This window comes from Pinus tabuliformis, chromosome 3_2 (genome assembly GCF_031772625.1).
Source record: "Pinus tabuliformis cultivar Carrire ecotype Pingquan chromosome 3_2, CPIR1, whole genome shotgun sequence".
Classification (NCBI taxonomy): domain Eukaryota; kingdom Viridiplantae; phylum Streptophyta; class Pinopsida; order Pinales; family Pinaceae; genus Pinus; species Pinus tabuliformis.
In genome coordinates, this window is record NC_142302.1 from 844036403 (window position 1) to 844057494 (window position 21092).

Sequence of the window (21092 nt, forward strand, 5' to 3'; positions counted from 1 at the left end):
CAAATTTAAACCATAATTTATAATGTTAAAATACGTGTTAAGGTAATAGTTCCAAATGTAGAAATAAGCGAATTTTTTGGAAGTTTTCTAATTAGTAACTGAATAAAGTGGTCAATAGCACTGGAAAAGGGAATTATTTTTTTCTCGTGGTTTGAATAGCTGTTGAGGTATAAAAGGTGTCTTTTTAACTCCTATTTATCCTACATTAATTGTCAATATAGGTACGACTTTCTATTTCAAGAGTGTATTCAGTCTGAGGTGGCAATTTAATCCAAGAGTAATGTTTTCCAATTTGCAGTACAGTGCTTCAAATACAAGAGTAAACAGATGCTTGGAATAAAACCTTCTTTTAATTAAAAGAAAATCAATGTTCTGAAACTAAATCATTCACTCAGGAAATTAACAGCAAGTATCAGTCAAGGATGCAGTAGAAATAACTCTTTCCTTTGGCAACTGATGTAAATGAAATCAATCATGAACAAGACCCTCAATCTGAGAACTTAGAAAGCAATAGCCAATGTCCTTTACAATTGTTGATCTCACACTCCACACTAAAGTGACTGATTGGAAATGACAAGGAATTAAATCAACACTACTGCTAATAGAAATGGAATAAGTATACTAAATATAATAATGTTAAAAGCACAACCAAATACTTGCAGAAAAGAAATGAACAACAATGCTACTCAAAAGAAATGAACAGCATAATAATATAATCCGCAGATAGTAATAATCTTATTATGATGAAAAGGAATGGAAACACGATTCAGTTACAACATACACAATAAAGCAATTCATAAACTCTTGATCAAGGAACAATAAAATAATACGATTTAAATAAACAGAAATCAAACCAAACCATCACACAACTTGCGATTGTAAAGTAATGATACAGAAAGCAAGTTGATCCACCAGGGTCAGGCCCTTAGCCATTAGTGAAGCACCGCCGGACTACTTCAGTAGAAGAGAATGGAACAAAAATCGACTTATATATTAATCATATGTGAAAATGTTTACAAGAAATCATACTATTTTTTGATCAATGAGAGTCGATGATCAAAGTAAATATACAATAGTAAGTTTTGAATAATGATAATTAATCATGAATCCCCTTTCTTTACAAGTGTTGTCCCTTTTATAATGGTCGGGTGGATAAAACAAGAAATAACAGATAGACTTTAAAAGAGCGATCCCTCAAGATCTCTTGTTCATGAGGGATTTTCTCAATCTTCTAACTCCAGTCAACTCTTTGCCTTTTTGCGCTGATGCTGTGATTGTTCATTCTCATCCTTAACTTTGCGCTCCGATCTTGATCTAATTGTCTAGATACGGCTTCCTAGTGAAGGAACAACAATTACTTTGTTTTGTCTTTTCCTCCAAAATGGTAGTTTTCCATTTCTTCTATTTTCTTCATGGTAAAATACCATTATTAACTAATTTGCAATAATCAATAACTTCCTTGATTTTTACTATAATTCATTGATATATTACCATCTTAGAATACAAAGGAGTTATGATTAGAGAAAAATATATGGAAATAAATGTCAAATTCATACCTTTTCCATAGCTCAACACAACCCCTTGCTTACCCTTCTTCATGCCCTCATGAAAACCATATAATTTGCATGCAAAGTAGTTAGAGAATAGGCTAGAGAGGGTTTGTCATGAAGTGGCCTGAACCCATGATTTTTAGCTAAAACTTCAAATATGGGCCCTGTTTGCCCCTCAGACAATTCATATACGGTATTATACCCTTCTGCAGGATACCAGATAATAGGGCTTTGAAACGTACAACTAAGCCAATTCTGGCTTCCTCTTACCATGGAATGATCATCCTGCAAATTATGCAAGAATTGGATAGCCACAGTTTCATGGGGCTGTTGTAGTCATGTAAAATAGGCTATCCATCCTGCTCTTACCAAAATTTCTCATGCAGTGTCGGAAATTGTTAGTACCTGTGGCTCGCTACATACTAATTGGCCTCCCATTTCATCTAAGTTCTGCACACTGTTAATTTTTACACAACAATACACAGAGATAACAATGAAACAACGAACTGTGAAAATATGAAAATATCCCTTTTTTTTACATCATTACCATTAAAACTTTCTATTAAGGGATCTGATGCAACCTAGTACCTCCAAATAAAATACCAACATGTATGCAGGAGTATTTTGGAAGTCTCTTGTGCCCCCTTGAAATATGATAGGTTTTCCTCGCCCCCCTGAAATATGATAGGTTGTCCTTGACCGGTTAAATGGAGGAGCAGCGTACTGGACACCAATCGTATAGTATAAAAATGGAAATATGTCCATATTCATGACAAGATCACAAAAAGTATCGAGTTTCTGAAATCGAGGCTTATGATGAAAATCATAAATAGATATGGAGATGCTATGGAGTGACGTGAAAAAGGAAAAAGGACAATCGTCATCAGTAAAGTTCTTATGTGGTCACCATTCCACTTAAATCGTTATGATTGAATTTTAAATGATATTTCATGCATAAAAGGTTCAAAATGAATTGGGAAGATAAAATCTTTTGAAATAAAGATAAAGAAAGAAGAAAAGTGTTTACAATTACTATTGATGTTGAGAAATGTGACTCTGATACCATCAACAGAGCTCTATTGCCCACAGGTGTTTATAACCTTGACAAAGTTGTTTTTTCACCCTTGGAACCATGATCCTATATGTATGCTTAGGAAAGTGCTTTGTGATGTTAGAATGGAGGTCGTTGTGCTGGCTTGGTAACCAGTTGAATTACAATGCCATTCACCAGGAAGGAGTGAAAGGTGGGCAGGCCAACTCGTGATGAGACCTCTTGTTCCAAGGACTTTTATTTTCTTGATGTGCAAATTGGTTCATATCCTTGTTGTGGTGGTCACAGTGGGAATGCCACTTCATTGCTTCCTTATGATCATGGTAGGCTAGCTCTTGATGAGACCCCCTATCCTCCATCTGACAAATCATAATTGTTAATAATCATATATATATCTTTTCTTTTTTCTTTTCTTTTATATAGAACTTCCTATTTATACATAGAGGATGGCTCAACAATCCTTAAGAGTAGGGATGGTGTAAGAAATCTGAACATCTCAATAGAGGAAAATCTGCCCTTATTCTTATTTAATAATAATAATCAAAGAGAATTATGAGAATTAGGGAAAAACAAACATGATAAAAATAATCAATCAAATTAATTTTTAGTGAAGATAAAGACAACAAAGTGATATAGATAGTTGTGTCCTTTCCTTTTTCGTTATCAATACAAGGCAATCTCTTCAAAGATGACAATTTTTTCTTTGATTTTTTTATTTCAGTAACCTCTAATTTTTGTTTCATTGAATAAAATTGTATCTTTGGCTTGAAAGGATCATGAAGAGTGAAACATTATTCACAAAAACTCTCAAAAAAGTATTGTTCTTTAAGAGAAATAGCGAAAAATGCACTAAAAAAAAATGTTATTCCTTAGATGGAACAGCTGTTGTTCCTTAAGAGGAACAACAAAAAGAACATATGCACGCAAAAATGTGGTTCCTTTAAGAGGAACAACAAAAAAAAGAAAAAAAAAATAACACGCAAAACTGTTGTTCCTTAAGAGGAACAATAGTTGTTCCTTTAAGCTGAAAAACAAGTAAAGCAAGTGCAAAATAAAGTGTTGATCCTTTACTGGAACAACCTAAAAACACTCCAAATCGAAACTGTTGTTCCTTGGAAGGAAAAACAGAAAGTAAAAAAAATAGTGAAACTATTGTTTTTAAAAGGAACAACAACTATTCCTTAAGTGGAACAACTAAGAATACACACAGATTGTTGTTCCTTAAGAGGAACGACAAATATAAGACCACGCAAAGCTATTGTTCCTTAAGAGGAACGACAACTGTTCCTTAAGAGGAACAGTGGAAAATATGAACACGCAGAGCTGTTGTTCCTTAAGAGGGATGGTTGTTGTTCCTTAAAAGGAACAACAACTGTTCCTTAAGAGGAACAACGAAAATACAATCACTCAGAAATGATGTTCCTTAAGAGGAACGACTGCTGTTCCTTAAGAGGAACAATAGTTGTTCCTTAAGAGGAATAGCGAAAATATAGTCACGTGGAAGTGTTGTTCCTTAAGAGGAATGGCTACTATTCCTTAAGAGGAACAACAACCGTTCCTTTAGAGGAACAATGAAAATACAGTCACACGGAAGTGTTGTTCCTTAAGAGGAGTGGTTGTTGTTCCTTAAGAGGAACAGCGAAAATAAAGTCATGTAGAAGTGTTGTTCCTTAAGAGGAACAACAAAAGTAAAAAAATGCAGAGGTGCTATTCCTTAAGAGGAATGGTTGTTGTTCCTTAAAAGGAACAACAACTATTCCTTAAGAGGAACAAAAAAAATAAAAAATCCCAAACGGGATATGCAAAAATGTTGTCCCTTATGAGGAACGGTTGTTGTTCCTTAAGAGGAGCAAAAAAAAAATATAAACATGTAAAATCGTTGTTCCTTAAGAGGGATGGCTATTGTTCCTTAATAGGAACAAAAGCTGTTGCCTAAGAGGAACAACACGAAAATATAAGCACACAAGATCACTATTCCTTAAGAGGAATAGTTGTTGTTCCTTAAGAGGAACAACGCGAAAATAAAATCACTCAAGATCGTTGTTCCTTAAGAAGAACAATTGTTATTCCTTAAGAGGAACAACAGTTGTTCCTTAAGAGGAACAACACGAAAATAAAATAAAGAAACCTTTTGCTGCCCCTTAAATGGAACGACTGTTGTTCCTTAAATGGAACAACAGTAAAAATCTGTACAGAAAACTAGTTTATAAAAGCAAAGTTTATGTACAAAATTCAGAAACAAAGGAATTATTCAATGAATTAATTTTGAGGAGGGGTTATCTCCCGCAGCAAGAATCTGCATAGTGGAATCTTCTCGTAATTATTGGTAAAAGGATTTTCGAGTAAGTGATTTATGATAAAGTCACACTTGATGATTGTTTTCTTTGAAAGAATGTCCAGATCCATCAATGGTAGTCAATGTAATGGTGCCATTTTCATTCACTTTCTGTATCTCATACGGTCCAGGCCATCGTGTCTAGAGTTTTCTAGGGAAATCCTGAAACCTGGAATTGTATAGGAGTGCCCAATCTCCTTCGTGGAAGATTTTCTTTTTAATAAGGGCATCATGCCATTTTTCTCTCTGTTGTTGAATTGATTCAGTGTTTTCAAGAGCTGAGAGTATGATTTCATCTAACTCATTGATTTGCTACAATCTATTAATCTGGGCCTCATTTAAATTTAGACCCGCCTCCTGCGTTGTTCTTAATGTTTGAATTTCGAATTCGATTGGAAAGATGGGTTCTTTTCCAAATACTAATTGATTTGGTGAATACCTGGTGGTGTTTCTCCACATTGTTCGGTATGCGCACAAGAGTTTTGGCAATCTTGAAGCCTAGTCGCGCCTATGTGATGTGACTGTTTTTGTAAGTATTGCTTCAATCACCTTATTAGTGCTTTCTACCTGACCATTCGCTTGTGGGTGATACAGGGTTGTAATTTTGTAAAGAATGTGGAATTTTTTTAATGTTGTAGCGATTTTATTACCTACAATTTGTAGTCGTCCATCTGTAATTATGTCCCTTGGGAGGCCATATTGCAAAAATAATTGGAAAAGAAAATGTATTACAGAATCCTTTGTAGCTCTTGGGAGTGCCTTTGCTTCAACCCATTTGGTAACATACTTTGTCACAACTAGTATGTATGATTTCTGGTTTGAGATGGGTTAATAGGTCCAATGAAATTGAGTGCCCATCGCTCAAATGACTCGATTACTAACTACAGGTTCAGAGTCATTTCATCAAATTGTCCAAGGAATCTCGCCCTCTGGCAACTATCACAAGCTTGAACAAATTTTTTTAGCATCTTTAAATATAGTGGGTTAATAATAGGCTATTTGTAAAACTTTGTGACCGGTCCTATGGTCTGCAAAATTTCCACCACACGGCTCATCATGGCATACTTTTATAATTCCAAATAGTTCATCTTCTCGGATGCATCTTCTGATGTGCATATCTGCCCCTGTATGAAATAAGTAGCCCCCAATCCAAGAGAATCGGGTACTGCGCTGCACTCTCTATTTTCGTTCATTAGGCATTAGATGCTTGGGTAGTTTGCCTACCGCTAAGTAATTTGCAACGTCGGCATACATGGTGTTCTGACAGTAATAGCAAACAAATGTTCATCCAGAAATTGATCTTCAACTGCTGCTGCGTCCGCTGGCTTTGGCATTCGTGAGAGAAAATCAACTATAGGATTCTCTTTTCCAGGTCGATCCTTAATTTTGATGTCAAATACCTACCAGAGAATCAACCATCTTGTCACTCTTCCATTTGTAACTGGTTTATTTGCTAAATATTTTATGGCAAAGTGATCTGTATATAAAACTACAGGATACCCAGTTATATAATGTCTAAATTTATTTACAACACATATTACAACTAAAAAATCTTTTTCAATCACAGTATAGTTTAATTCAACAGGAGATAGATTCTTGCTAATATAATAAATTGCATATGGATTTTTATCTTCTTCATGCCCAAGAACTGCTCCAATCGCTATGTCTGAAGCATCAGATGAAATTTGGAATGGCAAATCCCAATTTGGGCCCAGTAGCACTAGGGCTGTTGACACAAGTTTTTTTAGATCTTCAAAAGCACGATCACACTTGTTTGTCCAAATGATATCAACATTCCTTGTTAGTGCATATAAAGGTGCAGCAATTTGAGAAAAATGCTCTATAAATCTCCTATAATAACCAGAAAATCCTAGAAAACTGCGTACCTCTGTTTGTGTGGTGGGAGTGGGTATTAATAAAATTATCTGAATTTTAGTTGAATCTACCTCTCTTCCAGCTGCTGAGATATAATGACGTAAGATTAGTCCCTCAGTCATCATCATATGACATTTTTCATGGCTCAAGCAGATCCTGGTGGCAATGCATCTTTGAAGCACCTTTTCCAATGTCTGTAATGCTGGCTCAAAATCATCTCCATAGGGTGTGAAATCATCCATGTATACTTTGAACCCTTCATTTATTAAATCTGAAAAAATGCTGAGGGTGGCCCTCTGAAATGTGGCAGGGGCATTGCTTAACCCAAAGGGTAGAACTCTGTAGGAAAATGTTCCCCAAGGATAGGTAAAGGTTGTCTTATCCTGATCTTCAGGTGCAATCTCAATCTGACTATATCCACTGAAGCCATCTAAGAAAGAAAATAATTTCTTTCTTGGTAATGTGTCTAATACTTGATGAATAATGGAAGGGAGAAGTGGTCTTTTTTGGTTGCTTTGTTCAATTCCCTATAGTCTACACATATTCGCAATTCTCCATTTTTCTTTGGCACCACTAGTAGTAGAGAGACCCACTTGTTGTCAGATATTGGGTAAATAAAATTTACATCTAAATTTTTTTGTAATTCAGCTTTAACAATATCCTTAAGATGAGGGTTTAATCTTTGTTGGGGTTAGCGAATGGGTATAGCATCCTTTTTTGCATAAATTTGGTGCTTACACAACCGTGGATCAATTCCTTTCATGTCCGGGTAATCCCATGCAAAAGCTTCCTTATATTTTCTCAGTAGCTGGACCAATTTTTCTTCTTGTTCAGCAATCAGATTTTTGTTAATGTTCAAAGCTTTTCTTCGCTCAATTTCTATAGTTTTGTTGTTGTAAGCAAAGGTGGTTGGTATTGATTGATCATGAGTATCTTCCAGGGGATCTTCTTCTACATCATTGTCAACTACTGCCTCAATCATGTGACATTGTAAATGGGATTTTGTTTCTGGTTAGTTAATGAAGTTGTTAATGATGTCATCCTCTATTTGGTCTTTAAATTCAAGGGCATCTTCTATGGTTAATGGTGATTTAATGTTTTCTGTCAGGTATGAAACAGGTTGTTTTTTGTTTTGATTATTGTTAAACTTGGCTGGGTTGGAGGGTATAAGGCTAAATTATTAACATTACTCCCTCTTTCTATAGTCATGCTGCCTTGTCGACAGCCAATGTAAGCATCAGCAGTTTCTAGCCAAGGTCTACCTAGAACTAAAGGGTGTCCATCTAGTCAGTTTTTGGGATTAATAATCAGAAAGTCTGCAGGGTATTCCCAAGAGTCTACAGATACCATTACATCATGTAGTGTGCCTTCGAGTCTGACTATCGATCGGTTAGCCAACTCCAATAAGGTTGTGGTTGGATCTAATGATGTAATGCCAAGTTTTTGACACATGGTGGTTGTTAGAATATTGATTACAGCTCCTAAATCAACTAAGGCATTCGGGAAGGAGCATCCATTGATCTGCACCGTAACTATAGGATTCCTTGGGTCCTCATATTTTACAGGTGCTTCTCTTCCTAATAGTAAGTCAGATAGGGTGCTGACTACTTGGAAAGTTGGGTTAGTTGTTATTCTCCTCTTAGGCTTTTTTATACATAATTCTTTGATGGTTTTAGCAATAATTGGGATATCTTGGATAGCTTGGAGGAGTGGCATTTTTATACACAAATTTTTTAATTCTCCCAGAAGATCAAAATTAGTATATTCAATTGGACAAGGTATGATTAGTTATTCTGGGAATGGAGGAGAAGAGGTGGTTGCTTGTTCATCAGTTTATTGTCTAACCAAATTCTTTTCTTGTGGTGTTTGTTCTAATGGTAACGAATTTTCAACTTGAGAATTTTTATCTCCCTCTGTTTCTGTTATGCACCCAGATCTTAATTGAATGTCGTTGCACTCCCTTAACTCGGTTTCGAGTTCTGGTCCTTCGATTATTTGAACAGATTGAACCGGTCTATTATTGGGGTTCAGGTTGGGTTGGGCTGGGAGTTGTGGTCTTAAGTTGGTTTGGGGATTTTGTTGCAATGTATAAGGTGCTGGCAGTGTAGGTTGAGGGAGAGGAATCATTCCAGCTGGCTGATTCATAGGTCTTTTCCAGTTTGATTACCAGGTCTGACTCTGCAAGGTGGGGGGTGATCATTGTGTTAGATATGCATTATTTCACCAAAATGGTGGATAGTAAGGAAAGCTTGGCCAATTGGTTTGATTATTTGAACGGATTGAACTCGTCTATTATTGGGGTTCGGGTTGGGTTGGGCTGGGAGTTGCAGTCTTAAGTTGGTCTGGGGATTTTTTTGCAATGTATAAGGTGTTGGCAGTGTAGGTTGAGGGAGAGGAATCATTCCAGTTGGCTGATTCATAAGTCTTTGCCAGTTTGACTACTAGGTCTGACTCTGTGAGGTGGGGGGTGACCATTGTGCTAGATATGCATTATTTTGCCAAAATAGTGGATAGTAAGGAAAGCTCAGCCAATTGGTTTGATTTGTTTGAATTGGCAATGATGATATGGGAAATGGTTGTTGTGACCAGTTGGGGAAAGGTCGCTGATTCTGCCATATTCCATTATATTATTGAGCATTATACTAAGGAGACTGAAAAGAAGAGGATGGATTAACAGACATACCTATTTGTCATGGCTGCCACTGGCGGCACTGATTGAGTAGGTAAATTAGTTATGTCTCTTCTTATGCTTCCGTGTAAACGACTTTCAATCCTGGAAGTAAGGGGTAGCTTTTTGTGGAGTGATATTTTGTGCAAATGGCGCAGGCTTGGACTGTATCCAACGGGAACTCTTTGTGGTTGTGTTTCTTTCTACATCTAGGGTATAATATTGCCAAATTTTGTTCTACTTCTACTTTCTTTTGTTTAGCTTACATGATGTCAAATTGCGTTGTCAAAGTCCCTAGAATATCAGTTTTGAAATATTCTAATAGATTGTCAATTTCTACGTGCGTTATACCTCCACTAGGAACCTTGATGTCCCTTGCGATCATGTCACATTCTGCTGGCTTTAGTCTTGTGCTGCCTCTTGAACACCTGATACAGAAATTAACAATGTTAGCAAAATTTTCTTGATCTATGTCTCCTTTACCCATAATATTTAACATTTCTACCCATTGTTCTTTCATCCCTTTCATTAATGTAGTTTTCAGCACTTGATCAGGTAAAGGCAAATTTGCATAGGGAGATCACTGGGGGTTATATTGAAAGTGTTCTACATATTCCTCTAGTGTCTTGCTTGGCCTTGCTACCATCTGAAATATTTCATCCTTCAACTCCGTAGACCTACAATTGTCTTGATATTTTTTTAGTAAGGCACCCTTCATTTGTTCCCAATCATTTATTGTGCCTTCACCCAATCCCATGAACTAGCGCAAAGCTACTCCTTTCAATGTGGAGGAGAAGGGGAATAGTTTTAGATTTTTGGGGATCGGTGGTATAGTCATACCCACGGCATAACGCATCGAATTTAAATAGAAATGCATCTAGATCTTCTGATGTTAAGCCATGGAAGGTAGGAATATTTTGGAGAGGAATGGCCTTCATAGCTGCATTAACTGCAGTGTCCATAATGGGATATTGTGGTGAGGAGGTTTGAGGTACTTGTTGGTTTCGGGCCATTTGATCAAATATGTGCCAATATCCTTCTGAGATTTCTATAGAGTTATTTCTAGGATGACTAGAAGGAGTAGGAATGATCTTAATAGCACTTCCTTGGTCTGGGATAATGAGTATTCCTTGTTGAACCACTATTTAGGGGGATTTTGGCTCTTCTGATTCCCCTGCTTCTATCTGGATCAATTTAACAATACTTCCCTTATCTGTGGTGTTGACTGTTTCTAGGTGAATTATTTCTAGATGGGATCTTAACTCCTCTGTTTCCTCTATTTCTCCTCCTCCTTCACGTAGATTACTAGAGTTTCCTTCTTGTAAAGAGATTGGGCAAGAATTTTCAACTTCTTGATAATACTACTCAGTTTCTTTTGTTTTACTATGGACCTCAGCAAAGGCTACAAATGGTGAGCCCGTGGCCTGAAGGGAGCCAGTAGGTGGCCCAGAAGCAACTTTTCTAGGACCTACTGATGGCTGAGATTCTGCTTTCTTTAGAATATCATCTATAAAGGTTGATTGACCAAGGGTCACTATTCCCTTAGCTTTTTCAGGTTTGGGTAGTGGTTTTGGATTACTTTCAGGTTTTTTTTGCTTATTCATACACACAACTCAAATGCTTATTTCTACCCAAAAAAAATGAACAAATCTGCTAGAAAGCGGGCGGGGGAGCAGGGCTGTTACATGATCCATACGCAAGTTCTTACCTTCTATTTTTAATACCCAAATCTCTCGTAGCAGGCACTTATCAGATGCACACTACTCTCTGAAAGAAGAAATGGCTACACTCTCCCTCGCAATGGCACCAAAATGTTGAGGTATAAAAGGTGTCTTTTTAACTCCTATTTATCCTACATTAATTATCAATCTAGGTACGATTTTCTATTTCAAGAGTGTACTCAGTCTGAGGTGGTGATTTAATCCAAGAGTAACATTTTCCAATTTGCAGTATAGTGCTTCAAATACAAGAGTAAATGGATGCTTGGAATAAAACCTACTTGCAATTAAAAGAAACTCAATGTTTTGAAACTAAATCATTCACTCAGGAAATTAACAGCAAGTATCAGTCAAGGATGCAGTAGCAATAACTCTTTCCTTTGTCAACTGATGTAAATGAAATCAATCATTAACAAGACCTTCAATCTGAGAACTTAGACAATAATAGCTATTGTCCTTTATAGTTGTTGATCTCACACTCCACACTAAAGCGACTGATTGGAAATGATAAGGAATTAAATCAACACTACTACTAATAGAAATGGAATAAGTATACTAACTATAATAATGCTAAAAGCACAACCAAATACTTGTAGAAACGAAATGAACAACAATGCTACTCAGAAGAAATGAACAGCAAAGTCAGTTTATTGAAATGAACAATGAAGCTTGGTAATTGAAATGAACAACATAACAATACAATCTGCAGATATCAATAATCTTATTATGATGAAGAGGAATGGAAACGCGATTTAGTTACAGCATACGCAGTAAAGCAATTCATAAACTCTTGAACAAGGAACAATAAAACAATAGAACAATACGATTTAAATAAACAGAAATCAAACCAAACCATCACACAACTTGAGATTGTAAAGTAATGATACAGAAAGAAAGTTGATCCACCAGGGCCAGGCCCTTAGCCACTAGTGAAGCACCGCTGGACTACTTCAGTAGAAGAGAATGGAACAACAACCGACTTATATATTAATCATATGCGAAAATGTTTATAGGCAATCGTACTCTGTTTTGATCAACGAGAGTCGATGATCAAAGTAAATATACAATAGTAAGTTCTGAATAATGATAATTAGTCATGAATACCCTTTCTTTACAAGCATTGTCCCTTTTATAATGGCTAGGCAAATAAAACAGGAAATAACAGATAGACTTTAAAAGAGCGATCCCTCAGGATCAAGAGATCTACTCAATCTTCTAACTCCAGTCAACTCTTTCTTTTTGTGTTGATGTTGTGATTGTCCGTTCTCATCCTTAAATATGCTCTGGAATCTTGATTTTCTTGTCTGGATATGAATTCTTGGTGAAGGAACAACAATTACTTTGTTTTGTCTTTTCCTCCAAAATGGTAGTTTTCCATTTCTTCTATTTTCTGCATGGAAAAAGACAATTATGAACTAATTTGCAATAATCGATAACTTCCTTGTTTTTTACTATAATTGATTGATATATTACCATCTTAGAATACAAAGGAGTTATGATTAGAGAAAAAGATAAGGAAATAAATGTCAAATTCATACCTTTTCCATAGCTCAACAATAGCCAGGATCTTGGATTGATAGATATCCTGTCTAAACAGAATAATTTAGTATATTTAATTCTTTTATAAATATTACTCCCAATTGGTGTGTCTAGGACCAAGGTATGTTATTACTTTGATGCAGATTTTAGAAATCAAGCCATGAAGTTACATGATTTTGTCAGCGTCTTGAAAGCCATGAATACAAAGATGATGTACTTATGAACCAAGTCTGCACACAGTTGATTTGAGAAATTATTAATGGAATAGGTTGATTAAAATAAAAGCCCTTCCATCTGTAATATTTGAAATTAAATATTTTAGGTTGACTAAGGACATTTCTCACCATCTATTGTTCAAACTCGCTATTATAAAAATTCAAATGATTTTGCACCTTTTGTGAGAGAATACGGGTCTTTGTGAAGCCTTCTTAAGTTAGGTACTAGCAGGGCCTAATTTTGCATTAGAATATGTGATATGGATATTTATAATACCTATAATTCAAGGAAAACATTAAAATATTGTTGCGTATTATCTGACATGTGATTCCATTAGCATTTGGTTAAGCAGATTCTTGGCTGAAGCAAATTGATTGAGCACTATGAATATTTATTACAAGGTTCATGGCATTAACATAATATTTCATAATGAAATATATCTCTCCAAGGAACAACTCTATATTTCATTAAAGGTTATTCAACCGCATCTTCTGTTCTCACGCATCTTCTGTATCACCGCCCACGACAACCAAATTACTGTGAGGAATCTACTGAATAATCAGGAAGCAAAAGACAATTGAATCCAGAAATAGTATTGACATCCTCGTATGTCAGATCTCTGCACAACGAGTAATCATGGGTACTTCTATCTAGGAAATGCATGTCGTGCTCTGAACCTTTGGTGATACTGAAATCATGCTATAATAAAAGTTCTGGCTTTATCAGATCGTGAGGTTACAATTCTTGGTTCTATAATAAAAGTTAGGCCTTATTTCTCTGCAGCTGGGTTCTAGATCTAATCTTCTGCAGCTAGCTATAGATCTAATCTTCTAACTTCTTTCTCTATGGCTAGGTTCTAGATCTAATCTTTTGTTCAATCTTTTGCAGCTAGATCTAGATCTAATCTTTTTCCTTATTTCTTTGCAGTTGGGTTCTACGAGCAAGTAAAATATGGCTCCCAGCTTCGTGAAAATAGTTGTTGGCTCAGTTCCGTCTGCTTTTGGAGGGCAAGCTCCTGCCCATATCATCAGTGAAGCCCCAACTCCCACTATCCAGGTGGTCCAAGCCTCACTCGATGAGGCTTTGAAGTTTTCTGAAAGTTCCCTAATCTATCAATCCAATGGTTTTTGGCCACAGTTGACGGCTCTCCACAATTGGATCTCGGAGGTATGGAAGCCTATCATTTCTGATAAAGTTAATATCTACCCCTGTGCTAGGGGTTTATTTATAGTAAATTTTGAAAATCCTGAAAGTAGAAAATGTATTCTAGATTCCAGCCCTTGGTTTTAGAAAAACTCAGGCCTATTCATGAAGCCATGGAACCTATCATTCGATCCCTCAACAACAGTCATAACCTCAACATCAGTGTGGGTGAGATTGCCAAGCCTAATTTTGCATCTCTAGAATCTCTCCTCGCTAAAATCCATTGGAAATTCAATTGAGAAATTTTACTACAGGTGCCCAAAAATAGAGGAATATGCCAGAACCACCTATGCACGCATCTGTGTGGAAATGGACTTCAGCGCCGAATTCCTAGCTGAGATAAACCTAACAAGTAAAGATTATGTGTGGAACCAGAAACTCGATTTTTAAAGTGTCCTCTTCTGATGCCGATCCCTCTTTGAGACAATCCATCTAGCCAAAAATTGCCCAAAAGCCTCCCAGAAAAATTCTGCTAGAAAAAACCACCACAGATCTACATGGTGGGAAGGAGCACAGAAAGAACACTACACTGTCATCAAGGAAGAATACTCTAGAGAAAACTTTGAATCACAAGAAATCAGGAAAGAAAGAAACAACTCTCAAGATAAGTAGGGAGAAAGCCTCGTCCAACAATAAAAAAGTGAACTCGACAACCCCTTAGGCATCAACAGATATGAGGATTCGAATAGCGCACAAAATAAATCTTCATTTAACAGCAAAATAGACCTCCTAGACCAAACTTCTTCTCTTACTATCTTCAAAAGGATGAACACAATAGATCGCAAAGCTAAGACACTAATGTCCCAAGAACTAGAAGAGATGAAGGAGATGCAAGACAAACGAAGTTGGAAGACTGTAGAGAAAAAAAAGAAAGCTACAACACCATCGCCAAGAAAGATGAGGAGCCAGACAATTAAAAACTAATAAAATTATAGGTCTGATAGACCAATTTGGTCTCAGTGGATGTTAACCACCATCATCATCAACATGTTGCAGCTTGGCAGAGGTGCACCTATCCCCAGTGTTTGAGCCTTGAGTTAAAGCAACCCTATATTTAACAAAGCATTGGAAGACAGGCAGACAACAGGAACAACCAAAATTCCAATAATACCATTAGAAACTCCATCTCGTAACAAACCACCCCAAAGGTCATAGATAATTAGTTTTGAATAAGATAGGTTGTATCTATAGAAAACCTTATCGTTTTCATTTGGGACCTCTAAAAGCTGAACATGTTTATGTGTTTGTAGTGATGGTGTTGCTTCAAACCAGGAGTTGATTTTTACAATAGAATTTGTCTACAAACTTTACAACTATTGATTTTAAAATTTAAATCACTCAAATTCTTGCAAGAATTATTATGTTATTTTCCTGAAGAAATTTCATAGAATACTTTTTTGGAAATTAAAATAAATTTGAAAATAAATATTGCAATGATACCCATCAAGGTAGGGAGTTACTGCCCACTAAGGGGAAGTCAACAATGCCACAAATCTAGACATACCATGAATAAAACAAAACTGAAAGTAGACATGAACATCCACACCAATGGGGATCTTAGAGTCACTTTCACAAAATAACACACACCCACATGACTTTATAAGGCTATAAGGCACATTCTTTGGGATTATATGGTGTGTCCAAATTTTTTTGGAGGGGTAACTATTGAGCCTCAAAATTACTCTTTCCACAACAACCCTTTTCATTATTTTTCCTTGTTTTTCCATGAGAAAGATGCATTCTCATCATCAATGACCAATATATACTATCTTAAGGAGGACATCTAGTGATTTACATATTATTCTTTTATGTTTTGCTGTTTGAATAAGCTTTTTTATATTATCTAAGGAACGCAACCTATTCTGCAGCTAATCGGCTATTCCGTAGCTACCTTCATGCTTTAACAGGTTCTAGGTGTTAGAAGGAGAAACTAGCTACATGGGCAGCTTGGAAATCATCGTGACATGGATCGTGTCCTATTCACTTAGCCCAGGTCAACAAAGGAGATGGCATAAGAATATGGTCAATGGATAAGTCAAACGCATAGACCGAAGGTAACAAAACTCCGTTTCGTGGTAATTAACACGTTTCACAGTGATGGGAAGTGCTATCTAAAACAACTACTTGTACCTACGAACTCCAGCAGCCACCTGTACAGTGAAATCCAACAGCCACCATGTCTTGGATTTATGTCTCCAACAGCCGAGGAGGAAATTCCGCATACCTGTCTCCTATGTGTTTGACTGTAGCATGTTCTTCTCCATAAACTGTTATATGGTTTTTATTATAAATACCTATGTAAAGGACCGTAGAAGTTAGTAGTGATAGTGATAGTTTTATTGTGAAATCAAGTTCTAAACTTTGTAATTTCTGGGCATTTTGTGTCGCTATTTTTAATATGAAGACCTCATGTTTTATGAGAATTTGAAGGTGTTTTCTTGGAATTGATTGAGCAAGCATAGCCTAATCAATTGCAGAGGGCCCTTGCACTAAAGAAGGTTTCATTTCATTTTATTTTTCTTCTTGTTGTTCACTGCAAATTGATCATTTTCTTTCACAATGTTTATAATCATTTTCTTTCACAATGTTTATAATCATTTTCTTGCTAACAATGTCTATAATGCAGTTTCCATCATTTTCTTATTAACAATGTTCATAATTTAGAGTAGCTTCCATTAGCTTGATCTCTTTCTAGTTTTTATCAGTAGTTAGAAGATTAAATTCAGTAATGTAACCTAGTTTTCTTCATTCATTGTTTTACTAGTCTTTAAATTCTTAATTAGACAGATCAATGCCGTTTGCTGTCTTTGACATTTTATTTTTAAGTTTACTAACTCATTGTGTTAATGAATGTCTCTAAAAAACCCTTCAAGTTGATAATTAATCCTAAACTAAGTGGTTGAGCATTTCATTTATGCAATGAGTCTTTGTTGCATCTCTGTATTTGCTTTCTTTTAGATTAATGAAGTATAGAATTTCTTAAATGTCATCCCAAGGAGACTTTCTCCCAAAATTGAGAGGGAGAGTAACTAATTATTTCATTTAGTTTTATTTATGTAATTAGTTAGGCATCAGTTACAAATTTCACTTTCAGTTCTTAAATCATGATTTGGAAATAATGGTAAAACAAGAATAGAAACTTTGTTTTCATTTCTTGCTTCAGCTTTGCTTCAAAGTTTGTCTCAGCTCTGTTTTCATTTGTAGATTTTGAGTAGTCCTTACAAAATATTAGATTCAAGTTTTCGATAATAACATTGTGAATCATTACGTATTAGAAGACCAAAAACCCCCAGAACAACATAAAACACAAAAACAACAAAGTAAGAAAGGTTATCTGGCACAAACAGTGCACTACACTTCATCAATTTATGATACTCAGAATGATAATTTATGATGAGCTTTATAAATGGGTAATTATATGGGCTCATTTTACCTCCTAACCTAGTCAAATAAACTACTCTCTTAGCTTATTTTTTGATTTTCGGATTATATTCATGCTTATAGAGTGAGTTGAGTTAGTTGTGATGCCATGTGGTCTAACATGTGTTTAATGTAGATTATTGATGAATTTCGGGGTCAAAGTCAAAGATCAAGTGGAAAAATGGTAGAAATAACTCGAAGTGGATAAAGGAGAGTATTTATAGGATGGAATCCCCCTCATTTATTACTGCTCACTTCGAATTCCCCTTCATTTAGCTCAGAGTACAAGTAGCCAAAGCATGAACTAGAAGGCAACCGAGCAAGTGGATAAGTAGAGAGGCCTCCCTGATTTTAAGGAAGCTATTGGTAGCTTCATTTGTATAAGTAGAGAGGCCTAAGGCCTCACTAGGGTTGGATTTTTGTTGTACTTTTTCATATGTAAACTGTGCTCCAACTTCGAGCTTATTATTTTGTGACAGTCTCATGTAATCTTGTTCTTGTTTTGATCATAAAGATGGAATCCTTTTTGAGCTAGCACTGAGTTACCTCAGAGAGCTGAAGATCTTGGGTTAGGGCCCAATCAAACCAGCCAAGCTCCTCTTTACTTGTATTTTTTTGTTTTATTTAAGTTTGTAGATTAGGTTGCTGTTAGATGTATTTCTTTTATGGTTAAGAATAGGTTGCTTTTGATGATTCAATAGTTTACTTCCATTTGTGATTTCTATAGCAGGTTAAGCAGTGCTAAAGAAAAGATTCAAAAGGCTAGCAACAATGCCTTGCCTCTCTTCATCCCTTTGGGACCATGATTTGAGGCAAAGACCCTCTTGCTTCCCCAAAAACACAAATTTTCTTCATGCATAGGACTTCTAGTGTTTGCAGTTTTTTAGTTGGTTAACAGTCTAGTTTTCTTTTACTTCAGATCTTCTTCATCATGCTCACTTATTTATCTACAATATTCTTCTTCCATGCTTTCTTTTCTTGCAGCATTTCTCAGCATTTCCTTTCATAGATCATAGTTTAGACTAGCTTGATGCAAAACTCTGTTTTTCTAGATGCACTCATTTCATTGCTTGTTTGATCTTATTGGTTGACTATCAGTTCCTTTGCAACATCTCTCTTATATTATTAGGCTAGCCTATTAGCCATCACATACTCCACTAATCCATGCCCTACAGGTCGCCCAAGTCTCACCTCAATTCTGCCTTAGTTTCTTGCATTTTCCATAGACTTCTTCCTCTCTCCTTGAGCAAACCCAATCATCATTCTCTTTCCTGGTGATTCATGGTAGACCATAGGCACCCTAAAAATTCATTCCAACTTTCATCCACCTATTCCACCCACTCTCACACCCTCAAAATAGTGAAAACTGCTCTCGGCCTCCTCTTGTAGGCCACTTGTAGCTGCCCTGTTTTCCTCCTGTAGATTTCCTGTGTCCTCCTGTAGAATTTCTTGTAGGCTTTCTTTTGAAGACCGAGTGTGGGAAAAGCCTCTAGAAGGCCACATAAGACCTCCTAGGACCCATCCACACCATCCTACATCCTCTCAAGTTCTAAAACCACCCTCCAATTCCACCTATTCACTACCACATTCACAAACAATAAATTACATGCATGTCAAATTCACATAAAAATACATAAAAATCCAAAAAGATGTTTTTTGCTTATTTACTTCCAGAAATAGCTTAGTTAGATGTTTTTTACTTCCTTGAGTAGGGAATGACATTCCTTTCATAGTTTTCATAGTTCTTTCTGCAAAATTTGGATTAGTTGGTTAATTATGGTTTAATAGTTTTGCTTTACATTTCAGTCTTTCTCCTTTCTGCAGTTAGAGTAGTATCTGCAGAGTAGTATTTCTCTCCTTTCATCACATGTAGAGCTTCTTCTAGAATCCATAGATGTTGGATTGAGCTCCTAGTGATCTTGTGCTGGCTGACCAAGTGACAACCTGCAGTAAGAACTAGTACTTGTGCATATAGCACCGTCGCTTCCAAGTTTGTTACAAACTACCGGGTTGATAAGAGTAAAGTAGGCAGCCCAGGAGTTGCAGCATTATTGTTGCAATATTGGTGCTCACCAATTTATGTAGAGCAATTTATGACAATAAATTGACCAAAAATTTTGGCATCGTTGTTGGGGAAGTGTAACTAGGTAGCCTTATCTCTTACATTCAAAAAAAAAAAATTGACATGCATAGAGAAAGAGACTCGAGGGGTAGATTTATAGCTAGGGGCGAAAGGTCAATTCCTACAACACCACCGACTCCACCAAGAATAAGAAAAGACACACATCCATCCCAAACTCATACTCCCAGTCATAGGACTCCTTGAATTCCAAGGGCGGAAATCCAATCAAGAGAATCTGCTACTTCATCTACCAAGGCAGTCTTAGGAAAGAAAAATTTTGAATCTCCAACAGCAGGAATAGCCTTTTTCACCTCCACAGGAGAGCACATTGTAGTTGAAGAATTATAAACACCTGGTGAGGAAGAAGAAGTAGAACTTCTCTCCCATATTCCATTAATAGAAGAACTAGAGGAGGAGGAAGTAACCTTGCAGTTTGAACCCTATATTGGCGCTGAAGAAACTATAATGGCAGAAGAAGAACAAGATGGAGAATTCTCACTGTTTGGAGGAGGGGGTAGAGGGAGAGGTAGAGGAAATAATGGAGGAGGTAGAGGAAATAGGGAAATAGATAATTCTTTTGGATTCCATATACTAGATGAGGAAAAAAATGCCATAATGAAAAATATCTCACCTTCTGTCCTCCCAAACTTCCATGGGTTGAAAAGGGAGGATCCTGAAACATTCTTATTTGAGTTTGAAGTCTTGTGCAGAGCCTATAACTATCTAGAAGACTCTCAAAAACTCAAATTGTTTCCTTCAACACTAAAAGGAGTCGCTTTGGAATGGTTCATGGGGTTAGTTACTCAGTCCATTAGAACATGGAATGACATGAAAAAAACGTTTTTGGATAGGTAATTGGATTATTGCATGCCTATCAATCACAAAGATGAAGTGTTCAAAATGATGCAAAGAGAATATGAAAACTTAGAAGATTTAATTGAGAGGCTCAACTATAATTTGAAAAGAGCAAAGATGAATTATTTATATGAAGAAACCTTGAAATCTCTTTTATTAAAAGTCATTAGAGATGAGTGGATAGATATCCTTAACATGATGGGGAAGGGATATATTTCTCAACTCCCATTAAATGATATAGGAGAATTGTGTGTTCATCTCTCAAGAGGGAAATTGAAAATAGGGAAAGGCCCAAGAGATCCTTCTCTTGTTAGAGTAAACAAAAAAGAAACCGGATCTGTAAGTAGAGTAGAAATTGGTAATATGCTTGATGAATTTAAAAATGACATTCTAGGGAGCCTTAGTGAGCAATTAGACACCCTTAAAATACAAAACAAGCAGAAAACCGAGGCTGATGCTTTAGCCATTTTTTTTCTAAAATGCAGAAAAAAACATGCTCTAAGGGAATGCCCTTTTGATGTGAAAATTGTAGAAAATTGT

At 36.2% G+C, this 21092-nt stretch overlaps 1 pseudogene; it reads left to right on the forward strand.

The window, feature by feature from the left end:
* Positions 1 to 21092, forward strand: part of LOC149183303 (kinesin-like protein KIN-14T) — a 36023-nt pseudogene that overhangs the window by 442 nt on the left and 14489 nt on the right.